General features: G+C 40.3%; 1 protein-coding gene across 1 annotated transcript in view; it reads right to left on the minus strand.

Moving 5' to 3' along the window:
- TMEM178B (transmembrane protein 178B) overlaps nucleotides 1–13,988 on the minus strand; it is a 228,992-nt gene that overhangs the window by 179,240 nt on the left and 35,764 nt on the right. The window lies entirely within an intron of this gene.

The raw sequence follows: 13,988 nt of genomic DNA on the forward strand, positions 1-13,988 counted from the left end.
CACTGTGGCTGGAATAAAGACACTTTCAAGACATCACTTCATACACAAAAAAGTATTTCCCAGACAAAGATCCCCTGCAGTTATTAAATGTATGTGCAGTGTAGAGCTAACAGATGAGATCATCCCTAAGTGAGCAGAGTTGCTCCCTTCAAGCTCAAGTCTCTTGCCTCAAACTCTACCAAGTATCTGCTTAGGTCACACAGCATGATGGACAACAGCTACTGAAACTACCTTGAAATGAACCCTGAGATTGTTTCCTGGTAAGCAGAGACCATTAAATTATACAGGTAGTATGTATAATGGCTCTCCAAAGTAAGGAGCAGTTTCATGTTTGACCACGCTCTTTCCCTTTAAAGTCATTCCCTGCATTGTCCTTGTTCAAATTATTACCTGGTGAGTTGCCATCACTAAGTTACAAGGATACTCCATCTTCCTTTGAAAAGGACTATGCATTCAGGGGGACAAAAGACTTCACAGCTGACTGTCCTTTACTTGCAAGGCTGTTTGCTGCACTATTGTAACTGAACTTACTGTTGTACATAAGGGATTGAATCAAATAAAGGCCTGAAGAAATTAAACGCTATGTAGATATTTTAAAAGTTGCCCTTGAATAGTCAAACAGAAAAACTCAACTAGAAGGAAAAGGAAAGGAAGATAAAGATGATGGTAAGAAGATCAGACAACTGTACTGTGAAATCCAAGACGAGCTAAAGCACAATTTGGTCATTCTAAAACCTATGAACCACAGATATTGTTAATCTCTCTGCAGCTGTCTGAAATCATAAATGGTTTCTCCCTTCAGAAGGAAATGATTCTTGAAGAAGTATTTGAAATAGGAAAGGTTGGTGGATGTGATCAAAAAACATTTTTCCAATTGACTGGCCCGTGCCCTTACTTATCCAGTGATGAGTTTTGCAATACCATCATAAGCCCTTATGTCCAGAAGGCTTAGACATTGAGCACCTCTCCACAAATGCTACAGTAATTTATTTCTGGTGCATCAGGTTCTGGCTGCACTCAAATGTACTTCAGTCAACAACTTTGGGCTAGAATCTCAGCATTGCTGCAGACACTCTGCCCCAGATGAGCAACACATATTTCAGAGCAGCCGAAAATATCGAAAGGATAACTGCCCTTGCATGGGGGTAGAGGGAAACAACCTGAGAAGGGACCAACTTAACTCCAGCCCCAACCTTCCCTTTGCTTATCCCCAGCACAAACCTGCAAGGACGAGGGTATGCCAACAGCTGCCAGCTATGGGAAAAGTGGTGGAGAGAAGTCCTGTTGCCAGCATGATCTTGAACAGGGAATTGAGTTGTTCTAAGCCAAATCCCAAAGGCATCTAGTCTCCAAGCATTTGAGCTAAGATTGATGGCACTTCTTTTCACACATGTGTATGATGTACTGTTTAATGCACAAATAAAAAATGGCAGAAGCCAGCCCAGCTTATGTAACAGGGCACAGAACAGAGTAGGGAAAACCCAAGTAGGTCTAAAAGCATCTATTATTTCTTTTGCATGCCAAATAAAGTTACAGATTGTTTTAAAATCATGTGACCCTAGCTTAGACCCAAAGCTGGTTTATATTTAAATGTAGTAAGATGTGGGATGAGAATTTCTCATCCAGTCTACTGCTGGGTCAGTGAAAACTGGGGAGCTGACTGGAATTTGCTTTGGGAGGATATTGTGACATGATGTTCCTTTCCCCTACAACACCCTTTTGTCATTCAGTAAATGTCATCTACCACTTCTTGCACCTTCCCATCTGAAATGTCAAATCAAATTAGAGGCTCATAGAATGAAAATATCCCACTGCACTCACTGCAATGTAAGATGTTCTGGCTGGTGCAAGCTGGACTTAATATGTCTGCTGCCTGTCAAGAAGGATGCACAGACTGAAAGACAATTCAAAGTGCACAGAGCAGCATTAGTTAATAGAAGTCTATGGATGGCAGCAATAAGCACTGCCTGAAAGGTGAGCATTGTACATCTGAAGACCTTTGTCACTATCCACTGCATTCCACCACCCCTGTGCCTAAAATCCAACAGAATCCCACTGAGGTTTACAGCCCTAAGTGTTATTCAGTCCTTTACAGTTCAAGAGCCTGCTTTATGATCCTCCTTCTGACAGGGGAGGGGTCAACTACATCCCAAAAGACCCATCATGGTAAATGGGTCCAGAGAAGAGCACATTCCTGAGCAACACTCGCAAGGCACAGAATAGCCTTTAACACCAGTTTCACCAGTTCCAATATGGCTTCAGATTTGGAGAGGAAAGACTATGGAAACAGACACTGTCAGCTCAGGATTTATTTTCTTTTAGTCTTTACTGTTAGTCTGAGCTGTAATAAAAGCCTGTGTCTCAGCAGCCTCTGATAACACTCCATGGGACAAATGCTGTACAAATACAGTGAACAGAATCTGTGCCCTGAAAGACTTTTATTGATCCTGTTATATACCTCTCCTCCCCATCTAGTTGTTCATTTTGTATAATATGTAAAGATAAATCTTGAACTGTAATGTTTGATTTTAGGAATTATTAACTCCATGATTCAGCATCCTATGTGCTTCTGGACACATTTTTATCTGTACCATTAATTCTAAATCCAAGTGTTATTATAGACTGTTGTATTCTATGAACGCTTTACTTTCTATTCTAATTACTACTCTAAAAATACCTTGCACGGTATATTTCTCAATAATAGCTGAAAGTGTTTATTAAAGACAGGATTATTGCCAAGCACTAATTTATATACTATTCCCAACCCAAAAGTCAGGCCTTCTGTTTCCTACCTCTGCACACCAATGCGTGGACACTAATTCATGCACAGTGCAAGCAATCCCCTTTGCTGTAGGTCTAAATGCAGACTTTAATCCATCATTCTTTTAACTGTAAGTTATTTAACACAGTACATCTCTACTCCACCCCTCCAAACACACCAATAAAAAATTGAGGCAATAAAAACTTGGATAGTAAGCAATCACTGCTTGTCCCAAGTTAGGGACCAATATCTTATTACAATATGGAACACTCCCTACACGGAATTTCAACATGGCTTAGGAGTGGGCAGATGCTAACCTACCCTCCCTTATTTTCTTTCCTCTTATTTTTTCAGGGGATGTGTTCAGCCTCTCATGAGGCTTCAGTTCACTGACTGCATGATCAGGTGAAGAAGATCCAGAATGATTCTTAACATGCCTCCACTGGACCATCAGGCACTTCGATGAAGAGTACAAAGACAACATGCCAACCTAGCAGAAAGCACATTCTTTGGAGAACATCCAAACCTTTAAGAAAATATGTCATTAGCTTTATTCTTATCCCCTAGGGTTCTGAAATATCATGTTTAATTACAATGACTGTGACAAAAATCATAGTAAAGAGAAACAGCTGAAAGCTTATCTTGCCCAGAGATTCCACCCACCAGGGTAAGAGCCAAATGCAGCACTAGGAAAGGACTGCAGTACAAACTCAGTGAGCAAACTACATGCAAATCACTTTCAGCAAAAATATTTTTAAGTACAGCCCAACTCAAAGGGAACAAGAGATGAAGGTGTCATGCACATGGCTGAGATTTGGGGAAGCACTCCCAGGACAAGGAGACTTAGGAAGGAGAAGCAAAATACCAGTTTCGTACTGCAGTAGAAATACAGGCTCACTAGCACAACAGTCAATGCCCCAAACTGAAAACCAAATCTGCTGTATGGCAACACTGGAATCAGCTAAACAAAGACTAACATGTCCTCCCCCTGCAACTGATAGGCATGATCATGCCTGGAGAAAAGAACATCCAAGCCTATATGGTGAACAGGAAGGGTTTGTTACCCTTACAAGCACTTATGCTCATAGCTACACAACTGTGCAATAGGAGGGGGATGGGGGGGAAAGGGAGCTACCAGCACAGAGATCTGAAAGGAAAAATAAAAGACAAAATAGCCCCGTTTCTAAAATTCATAACATCATCCTACATCTTTGTATAACTCATTTACAAAGTTGGTGGATTTTACACCTTAAGGATGAAACAGCTTTTCTTAAGATAGCCACAGCACATAAAGGGTACAGGGAGGGAGAACGATTCTCAGTACAGGGACACAGCCTTGGTAAAATACTCCAATCCTGGAATATCAGAAAATGAACAGCTTAAATGTGCATCAATTTGACTTCATCCACACAAAATAGAAGCCTTTGCCAGGAGCACACACAAGGGCCAGACTGGATGTCAACACTTCATAATGGACTGCATTAAAGAAAAGATAGTTGAGCAATATAGAATCATAGAATGGTTTGGGTTGGAAGGGACCTTAAAGATTACCTAATTTTAACCCCCCTGCAGGGACATCCTCCACTGGATCAGGTTGCTCAAAGCCCCATCCAACCTCTCCTCTAACTCTTCCAGGGTTTCTAAGGTTTATTCATCTTTCCAAAATGAGTGAGCAAGTGGCCTAGAAGTGGAGAATTTTTCAGGAGGCAGAAACCAGAAATTTTTAGGTAGTATTTCCCACCTTCCAGCAAAAATCTTTCTTAGAGGAAAATAACCAAGTTATCTTAAGGAGTGGGAAAATAAGAGTATTCATCCATTACTCTACAGACAATCAACTATGAAATATAGATTTGATTGTGAAATTACATGACAATAAGTTACTTTAGAGAAAAACATGAAGTACTCATGACATATAGACTATAGTAGTTAAGAACACTTAGGTTGTCCTGAAAAAAAGGGAACAAGAAAAAATACTTTGGTTATCTATTTAGATTTCCTACAGACTTGGTCATATTTATTGTATTTCAGCAGTCCTGTGGCAATGCTAAGGAACTTCAGTCTTGGACCAGTTGCCCATGAGGCCAGGCCCTGTGTGATCGTGAAATTAATACTGTCCCAGACCCAATTCCTCTACCATTTTATGAAAATTTCAAGTGCTTCTGAATGTCTCCACCATCACACCTAATAAGATCATTTTGTGCTGAGGCAGGGAGATGCACTTAAACAGGGAAAGAAAATAGCTGTATATACTACTAATTTTCAAGATCCAAGAGAAGACATAACCAAGCAGAATGATTTCATGATGCTCAACCACACATCTCACCTACCCACGAGAGTTGTTCCTTGAGGACAAGTCTGTAGTTTTATTATTCATATTACACCAGGGCAGAAAACAAGAGTCTGAAATAGTCCTGGTCATTTAGAAGACTCAGAATCCTGTACCCTAAAAGGACTCAAGAACATGTAGACTCTTTAGGTCCCATGGGGAAGTAGTACATAGTCATGTAAGCTGCAGAGTGTCTCTGTGGCCTTCTTTGAGCCTCAACATGCTCTACTGATTTAATTAGATGCCTTTCGCCCAATTAGGATAAATTAAGTCTGAGGTTTTGATCATTCTGCAGCCCTGATTCCATGCCACAAAGTACAAAATCAGTAAGGAGGGGTTACTTCAAATGATTGCATAGGACCCATGGCAGTAACATAACACATGAAGCATTTCAGCACTAGACAGCTCTGCAACTTCTCACCACTGACACTGCAGAACCAGAGACCCAAATATGCTGCTCTGGACATCAAGTTGAGCATGTTTTCCCTTCAGCTATTATTCCTAATCCTATAAAGTGAATCTGAGTAATACCATGTGGCCTTTGTGCACCGTAGTTGAAGAATGCCAGTCTCACTTCTAACAGGAGAAGAGCAGACTCACGCCACCACAGATACTTCTATTAGGAGAATATTTATGAGGAGATTTTTAAATTATTTTTTAAGCTATACTGTATATAGTCTATTGCTTATCTCTATCTGGAGAATGTTGGTGCCTGCTGGATCCTCAGCCTAGAGTTAGAAAGGACAGGGATAATCACTTGAGTGCCTTGTCAGAAATAGGTACCCTCATACTTTCAGGGATGTGCAGCTGTGCTGCGTCAGGGATGCAGTCAGGCAGGGAGATGAGGCATTCACACATGAGCTGTATTGCTCTGCCACATCATTTAAAAAGCATGATGGAAGGTTTTGACAGTATCTTTCATTAGGGTTAGGGCTATATACTGTTCCCATTACTCAGAAGGAGAACAACAAGAAAAGTTGAGTACAGTTCTGCCAGAGTCCACAGAGCGTCTTGGCAAGGAGGCCCAGACTCCTGTGTCATGAATGACCCAACTGGAAGAACTGCAGGTTGTTGCAAGATGAAAAACAAACTTCTCTTTCATTGGTTTAGCCTTTGCTTCCTTAGCCCTGCAGTTCACCTCTCTGAACTACAAACAACACTCACAAGCCATGAGTATTTAGGAAGGGGCAATAGCTTTTCCCTGTTCCAGAAAAGGAAGAATGAACTGCACTAATAAGCATGAAGCCACACTAGATGATAATGAAATGAATTAGCAATAAAAATTTATTTCATGTATAAAAGCCTTTTAAGAGAGAAATAATCCAGGCTCCAAATTACCGTTAAAATTAACTTCCATCGATGCTCTGCCAGTGCTGCTGCACTAATGTTCTTTGCAGAAGCCAAGTGGACTGATGATTGAGTGGTATCAATCAACATGAACTATTGTGTTAGTTGCTTCATCTGGTGATCAAAGCATTTTGTTTTAAGGAGAGCAGAAAAATGCAGCACCACTAAGGTTTCCCCCTTCTGCACCTCTCTCCATTTCCAACACACCTCTGGCATGACTAGCACTCTTTCCCAAGCAGAACTCTCTGTATTTAAGTAACCATCGACCATGAAGTCAAAACAAAAATCCCATTCTCTGAGAATTAAAGCTCTGAATAGAGCAGCTCACAGACCACAGGCAACTGAAGTGTTTTATTGCAAAGCTATCACACAACTAACTGTGGCTGAGTGATGTTCAGGTGACTGGACATAGCTTGTGCTGCTTTCCTTCCCTGTGGCTTCCTGGCAAGACAACAAATCTCTTTTCAAGGTGGCTGCCTGTTTCTTTCATACATTTACAAGCAGCACTACTGAGCCTTTTTCAGCCCTCTTCCTTGTCAAATGTCAATTTGAGAGTGTGATACTTGTATTTTCCTCAGCTTACAAACCACCCAGTTTTTTGATCCATGGCAGTGAGCTGCAGCTGGAGGCAGTTAAGCAGTGAGTGAGTTGTGACAATGGTGAAGGAGCATCAAGAAGGGGAAAATTCCATATGAAAGAATTCTGACTGCCCCAGAAACTCACACATCCTCTGTCACTCCCATAAGCAGTCTAAACTGAAGCAAGTGTCCGGATAAACAGTGCAGAAGCTATTCTAGCCTTTGTGATTTGTGCCCAGACAATATCTGAGTATTTTGCCTTTGACTCACACAGGGTAGGACAGGTACACAGGCTCCATCACTTGGCATCACCAGTTTCTCTGTACCAACTCAAGTCCCACTGTAGTAACCAAATTCAACTAAGTGGTCTACTTTGATTTCTAAGTAGGCAAATTCACTACAACACAATCCAAATGTGAGATGTTAGCAAACACACCTGCTAAAGCCACAGGAAATGGATTCATGAGATTTGTTAATATTAGCATCTTAATTAGCACAAGAGTTATGCCTGAAAGGAATGGACAACTTCAATACCTAAAGTACATCCATTGCTTCTCTTTGCTCTTTAAGGGCAAACAAAGATCTACTCCAGCAGCTGGAGCAAAACATTACTTCACTTGGCTCTAGCATGCACCCCATGATAAATCCCAAAATACCCTGTAGAGACAAATAAATAATGGCAGGTATGGAAAGGAGTTAAGGGACAAAGGGCACATCCTCTTCCATATTTTGAGATGAGGTGGAAAGTTGGTGAGGGAGAAGAAGCTCATACAGATGGCAAGAGCTGCAAGGAAGACTCACATCAGCAGGGCAAGGCCATCAGCTATGAGAAGACAGGTTAAGGCTGAAGCCAAACCTAAAAAAACCTCTCAAGTCCCACTTTTTGGTGGAAGCCAAGGAAAAAGAGCAAAAATTTTACTTTTTTGCATGTAGCTTAAGACATTCATGGCTGGGATTATACATAGCAGTTGCTTGTGAAAAGACTACACTGATTCAGCAACTCTCCTTAGTCCTCCTACACAGAGGTGTTGGGAGAATATGGAAAGAATGATCTGAATTTCTTGGATGAGAGCAGGCAAAAAAACACATGAGTACTTAAATATTTTAATTCTCCTCTATACTCTGTCACTACGACCACACTACATTATTTGAAGTACTCTCTACTCAGCTAACATTTTTAACATGGATCAATCACCTTTCCACTACAGCCAGCATTCCCTACTCATAAGACTTGCTCAGCACAGCCATTCAAAGCCTTCTGAAGAGCATTGGAGCTATGCTGCCTTCTACAACAGAGCAGCAGGGAACACTTTTAATTAGTATTTTCTCCTGAAGGGTAAAAAAAATTTCTGAAATTACTTTGCCTGGTAACAAACTGCATCTTCTTTCACTCTACTGTAGATGTGAAAATTATTCCTGATTCACACACTTGCCTCAGTTTCATTTTCCTGCTGTTGTTTTGTTTGGTTTGCTTAACAGATTTTTTCATTCACGATGAAATCTACACAAAATACTACAAAAAAGCAGTGGAGAACAGAATGTCAATATTAAGGGAAATTGTGTTTCGGCTTACCTTGCTAAAATAAGTTAGTCAAGATGGGTGGAAACACAAAGCCTGCAAACTACTTTATTTTGGGGAAAACAAAATCCATTGGTATGATTAGAAAGTACTGAAGTAAAAAAAAAAAAATCAATATATTTCACTAGTTGAAATGCTCCCTGTTCCCTCACATTAAACATCAGTACTTGTAAGACTGGAGCAACAACTGACTTTTGGAGAGGCAACAGTTGTGTTTAAAATTTCCTTCTTATGTTTGATAGGTGGATAGTGCAGGTGAAATCTGGGTAACCCTGAGGACCTGACTCAGACTATGTACTCTCCGTGCCCAACTCACTCCAGTTAACAAGTAGAGATCCAAGTTCTGTGCTGATCTGCTTTATTTCCCTGACAGGCAAGAAGCATTTGGCAGGTAGGGAGCTGTTCAAGTTTATGTCCTCAATCTCTGAATGCCTCCATTACATTTTAGGAGGCAGGATTCAAGCACTCTGATCATTAAAGCCAACTTCTCTTTCTTGTTTTCCCCATACACATCTCTACCACGTAGACCTTTCTCAATATTTTCATTGCCTCCTTCACAGGGTAACTTTGGTTCTGAACTATGAGTGAAGCAGAGGTCACTTCTACCTTTGAAAGCAGGTGTGGCCCACACACATGCCAACGTCAGAAGTCTTGACATGGGTCAGGTTCTTAAGACATTCCCTTGCCAGGGATATCCATTCACGAGCATTTACAGAAACAATTACATAAATCTGCCCCTGCTATGCAGTGAAGTGCATTTCAATAACACTCCCGCGTAGTTATTAAATATTTTCCTCTGGAAGACCTCCAGAACGATAAGCATTCATTAATCACCACAAGGTACCTCTAAAGTACCAAACTACATGAGAACTACATCAAACAGGTGATCAGAGCCAGAGCTAGAGGCGATTTTATATTAGGACAACTTGACGCTGCTCTGCTGACACACAGCTAACTTGCTGTGGCCATTCCAGCCCCAGAATTACTTTTCTTCCAAGAAAACACACTTTAGCCAACAGTATCTCTGTATTTGTCAATCACCCCAAAAGCTTCAGCCAAGAGAAGAGAGGGGAGATTCAGGCATCCATGAACTGATAATCCTCAACTAAGCCAGCAGCTGAGCCAGACCACAGACTGTCAGCACCAGCGACCTTCAGGTGCCTCTAATGAGTTCTCATGGGCTGGAGGTGAGGAAGGAAGGACACAGCCAGATCCCACATTGTCCCACAGGCCAGAGGATTAGTTTATTTAGAATTAGTTTATTTAGCCAACAATTCAGGAAAACAGGACAGAGACCCTCATCATTGTAGCACGTGGCTCCCATTACCCACACCTCACACTAAAGGTTCTTCAGTGAACAGCCCATAGCATAAGACTTTCCTGGAGTTAACAAAACCCCAAGAACACAGACTCAAGGGGTAGTCCATATTAAAAAAAAGGGTTTCCACATTATTTTTGCAATAAAGGTAAGATTTCCCCTGAAAAAATCATACTGGCAGAAAATTCAGTACACTGTGTTGGAGGCAAACCACTCAGTACTAATATAGCTTTTTTTTTTTTCCCAGAACTGGAACAAGCTATTCTATTGCAAAAGCTAGAGGTTAAATAAGAAAATTCAGACACCAACATTTTTTACAATTAGAGAAATTGCTAACACATCACCAGGCTGTTTGAATGCTGTACCAATGTAGGAAAAAAGACTTGAAACACAGTTCACAGAGAATTTGCACGGCAGAGTACTACTGAGTCTGATCAGTCAGGAGAACACAGAAGTTTCGGTACTTCCATTTGTATATACATGAGTATTTGTACATATGCGTGTTTTAATTAAGCCTTATTAATGTACTTACTCTATTTTCTCAGTGTAATTATACAGTTAGCCATGAAAACATTCAAAAGTCTAGATGACTCAGGAATTTTACAGCAAGATATGAACTGCCAAATTTAGTCAATAGTACAAACCCAGCTACTCAGCTTAAGTCAGTAATCTGGAGCAGACGGAGTAATTTGAATACAACTCTGACAAGTTTTATCCTTTTTTCCTTGTTAATTGTCTGCTAACAGGCTGCAAATAAAGTCTGAAATTTATTCATTATTCAAAATGATTCATAAATGTCTTCGCTGACTAACTCTCGGCCTACAAATATCTTGAGCTATGGCTGTCACAACTAAGTAAACAATTCGCAATTCATGGTGTAACTTATGTAATGAATTTCTTCACCTTATGTAACCAGCTTGAGCAGTTCAAACAGCTGACAAACACAGCATACATTTTTCATTGCACTCTCACAGTTAACAGTTGGGTGGTTACAGGAATCACCCTCCCAGGAAACACACAATGCCATGTGATTTAAGTTGCAAATACCAAACCTTCCACTTGAGAACATGCTTTGAAACTCACTTTCTCTGCCCACACCCAATGAAGTAGGCAAGCCTTTAAGCTATAGATGCTTTTCCACATATCCTTACGCTCTAGTATTAAACTTCTAATTTAAGCATAATTTTCTGAAATTCAAAAAATGACAATTTATTCTATATTCCCTATAGTACTCCCACCATTTGGAAAATGCATATTTACCATAAAGGGTGCACCATAAAGATTTGCATCAAGCATTGGGGTTACACTAACATGGGCCCTGCGCTCCTCTGCTCCCTTCCTGAAGCTGTACTCCACTTCAGGAATTAAAATAAATATGTGAAACTACACTGCAGAAGATGGCTTTAAGCAGTTCTTCAAACAAACTAAAAGCTTCAGGCAACCAGCATTTACCATTTGTCTCAGAATCCAATTCCACAGCTTATCACCACAGAATTCTGTCTTGTTCTGAACTAAAATTTTACATTTCAGCTCATCAGGAATCATTTCCTCTATGTGTGTCTCTTAACTTTGCTCTCACTAGAGCCACAGAGAATTTGATGATCTGTCTTTCCCTCCATTTTTTCTGCCGAGGTACAAGCCAGATTTTGATACCATTGATCTGGCTCTCAGAAGTAATCCTTTTAATTGTATATAAAGTCAGGAGAAGGAATGTGCCTTTAATGGGGCTACTACTGAACATGAATAAAGCTCTGAAATCTGGCCCTACCAATTCAGCTTGGGAAAAAAAAAATTAACTCCTAAGCCAATCATCCCAGTGTCCCAGTTTTTAGTGCTCTTTGATTTCCCTCAGTATTACTCTGATAGCAAAGTGAAATACTGCTCGGCAGCCAGGCAACAGCTATCCACAGTTCTGGGTTACTCTAATGCTTTGACCTCTTCTACACTTATAACATACTTGAAAATTCTATCTGTTGCCCAACAGCAACAGAGTCCAGGCTTGAAACAGCAAGGCCCCCCCACAAGGGCATTGGCATCACATCTGTGAAGCATCTCTTGACAATGAATAGAGGGCAGTGGTGAATTGGATCCCAGGACACTGGACTTAAAGAAAAAAATACCTTTCATAACCAAACTAAGTCTTCCATGTTTGTTTGTTTGTTGGGGTTTTATTTATTTATTTATTTCTGCCTATTTCCCTTACTGTACATACTCTTTCATGGAATAAATTCCGAAAATTTCATTATAACCGTTAGAAAAGTCGAATTTCATTATAACAACTTGAAAGATTTTATGAAGACTTCACTGAAACTTCATGGAGGAAAGACAAAAGAAAATGAGTATCTTGAACTGCCAAAAAAACCCCTACTTAAAAAGTCTGGTACTACCTTTCCACAGCTGTCTCATTTTTCAGACAGCTCTCACCCCTGGGACTCTGCCTGTCCTCAAGACTTTCCTTTACCAGCGGTAACGTGCTCCTGATGATTTGCCCTGAAGGTATAAGCAGCCCTGTGTACTCCCCCTGCCAACACACACACTTGGATTTTGTTCCTTCCTGCCCATGTTCCACTGCTATTTTAGTCTCTCTCTTCTTCTGTCTAGACAAATTTTACAGCTATTCGTATTACTGTGCTTTCCTAATAAAAATACCCCTGTGCAATCTGCCATCACAGTGCCTGTGTGCCACTTAAGATAAATGTGGACACACAAAATAAAGCTGAAAAGGCTCATGGGCCTCATATCTTTTGGATATACAAGAGTCACACAAAAAAATGAAATCCAAAAGCAAGTATTGCAGTTCTTCAGAGTAGGATTTATTAGATTATTTCCTGAAGAAAAACCACAAAGTGTAGATGATGGTCCCACCAACCCCAACTTTAGCAGTAATTCCCAGGCAAATGATCTTTTTAGGCAAGACTATAGCACTTACAAAGCATAGCATCAAATTCTACATTATGCTCCAACTGCAAAGCAGTAACCTTTTATATTTTACCAATACTTCCCACAGTATTTTGACTTTTAAGGCTCAGCTCCAGGAATAAAGCAATTATACTCTTGAAGGACAGCTGAAAACCTACCCTGAACATCTGGTTATTGATCAATAACCAGGAGAAAATAAAAATTAAGCTGATATTTGTCGATCATGTATGGTTTTTAAATCTCAACTTTTTTTTTAGAGCTAGATTGACTTTATTGCACCTTTGGAGCGGATGTTGTCAAGTAATGCACAGAATGAAATTCAGGTATCAATGAAAGTATTACAACCTAGATTTTAGATGTAAATCCTTCATGAAAGAGATGGCCTTTCTTATACTATTGCCATTCGTAATATTCCTCTCAACAACATCTGGCACAAAGTAGCAGTTACCCCCTAAAATCTCAGACAAGGTGATACATACCATAATAGAATTCATTAAATATAATCACTTATAATACATAAAACGTCAATTCAATTAGACTGCTACCATTATAGCTTCCTGGTGATAATTTGCTCTACAAAAGTGCAACCTAGTACTCTTGCTATTTGTTACTCTGGGTGAAAAAAGAAGTGTTGCTACTGCACTATGTAAGGGACTATCAGAAGGTAAGAAAGCTGTTAGAGCCGTGGGTCTCATCCTATTTAAACTCATGGACCTATAAAGCACTTCAAACAGACGTATGGTCCCCCGAATAATGAATTTAAGCCTAATGACAATAGCCTCATCTTTCTCATTATCTTTCATAAACCCTTAGAAATAGTTCCTGGACCACTGGTCGAAGACCATTACTTTAAGGTAGCAAAGAATTACATGCTGACACATACAGTACTGCTGACTGAGTCATAAGCTGAATAATTACACATATTGCAGCAAAGCACAAACTCCTGTGGCTGGCCAGTCCAAGGCTCTGTGCCAGCACACGGGGACCCGTGTGAGCAACTGTCCCCATAAGCAGCATCAGTACAATAAATGAAACTACACACAGGAGGTAAATTGAGCACAGCAGTATTTGCTGGGTAAATACCTAAACAAGGATGCAGTGTGAGAGCTTTTAACTCCCATTCCCCCTTGCAAGTCACCAACTCCACATTCAAAAATCCC

The sequence above is a fragment of the Pseudopipra pipra genome, chromosome 5 (assembly GCF_036250125.1).
Source record: "Pseudopipra pipra isolate bDixPip1 chromosome 5, bDixPip1.hap1, whole genome shotgun sequence".
NCBI lineage: Eukaryota > Metazoa > Chordata > Aves > Passeriformes > Pipridae > Pseudopipra > Pseudopipra pipra.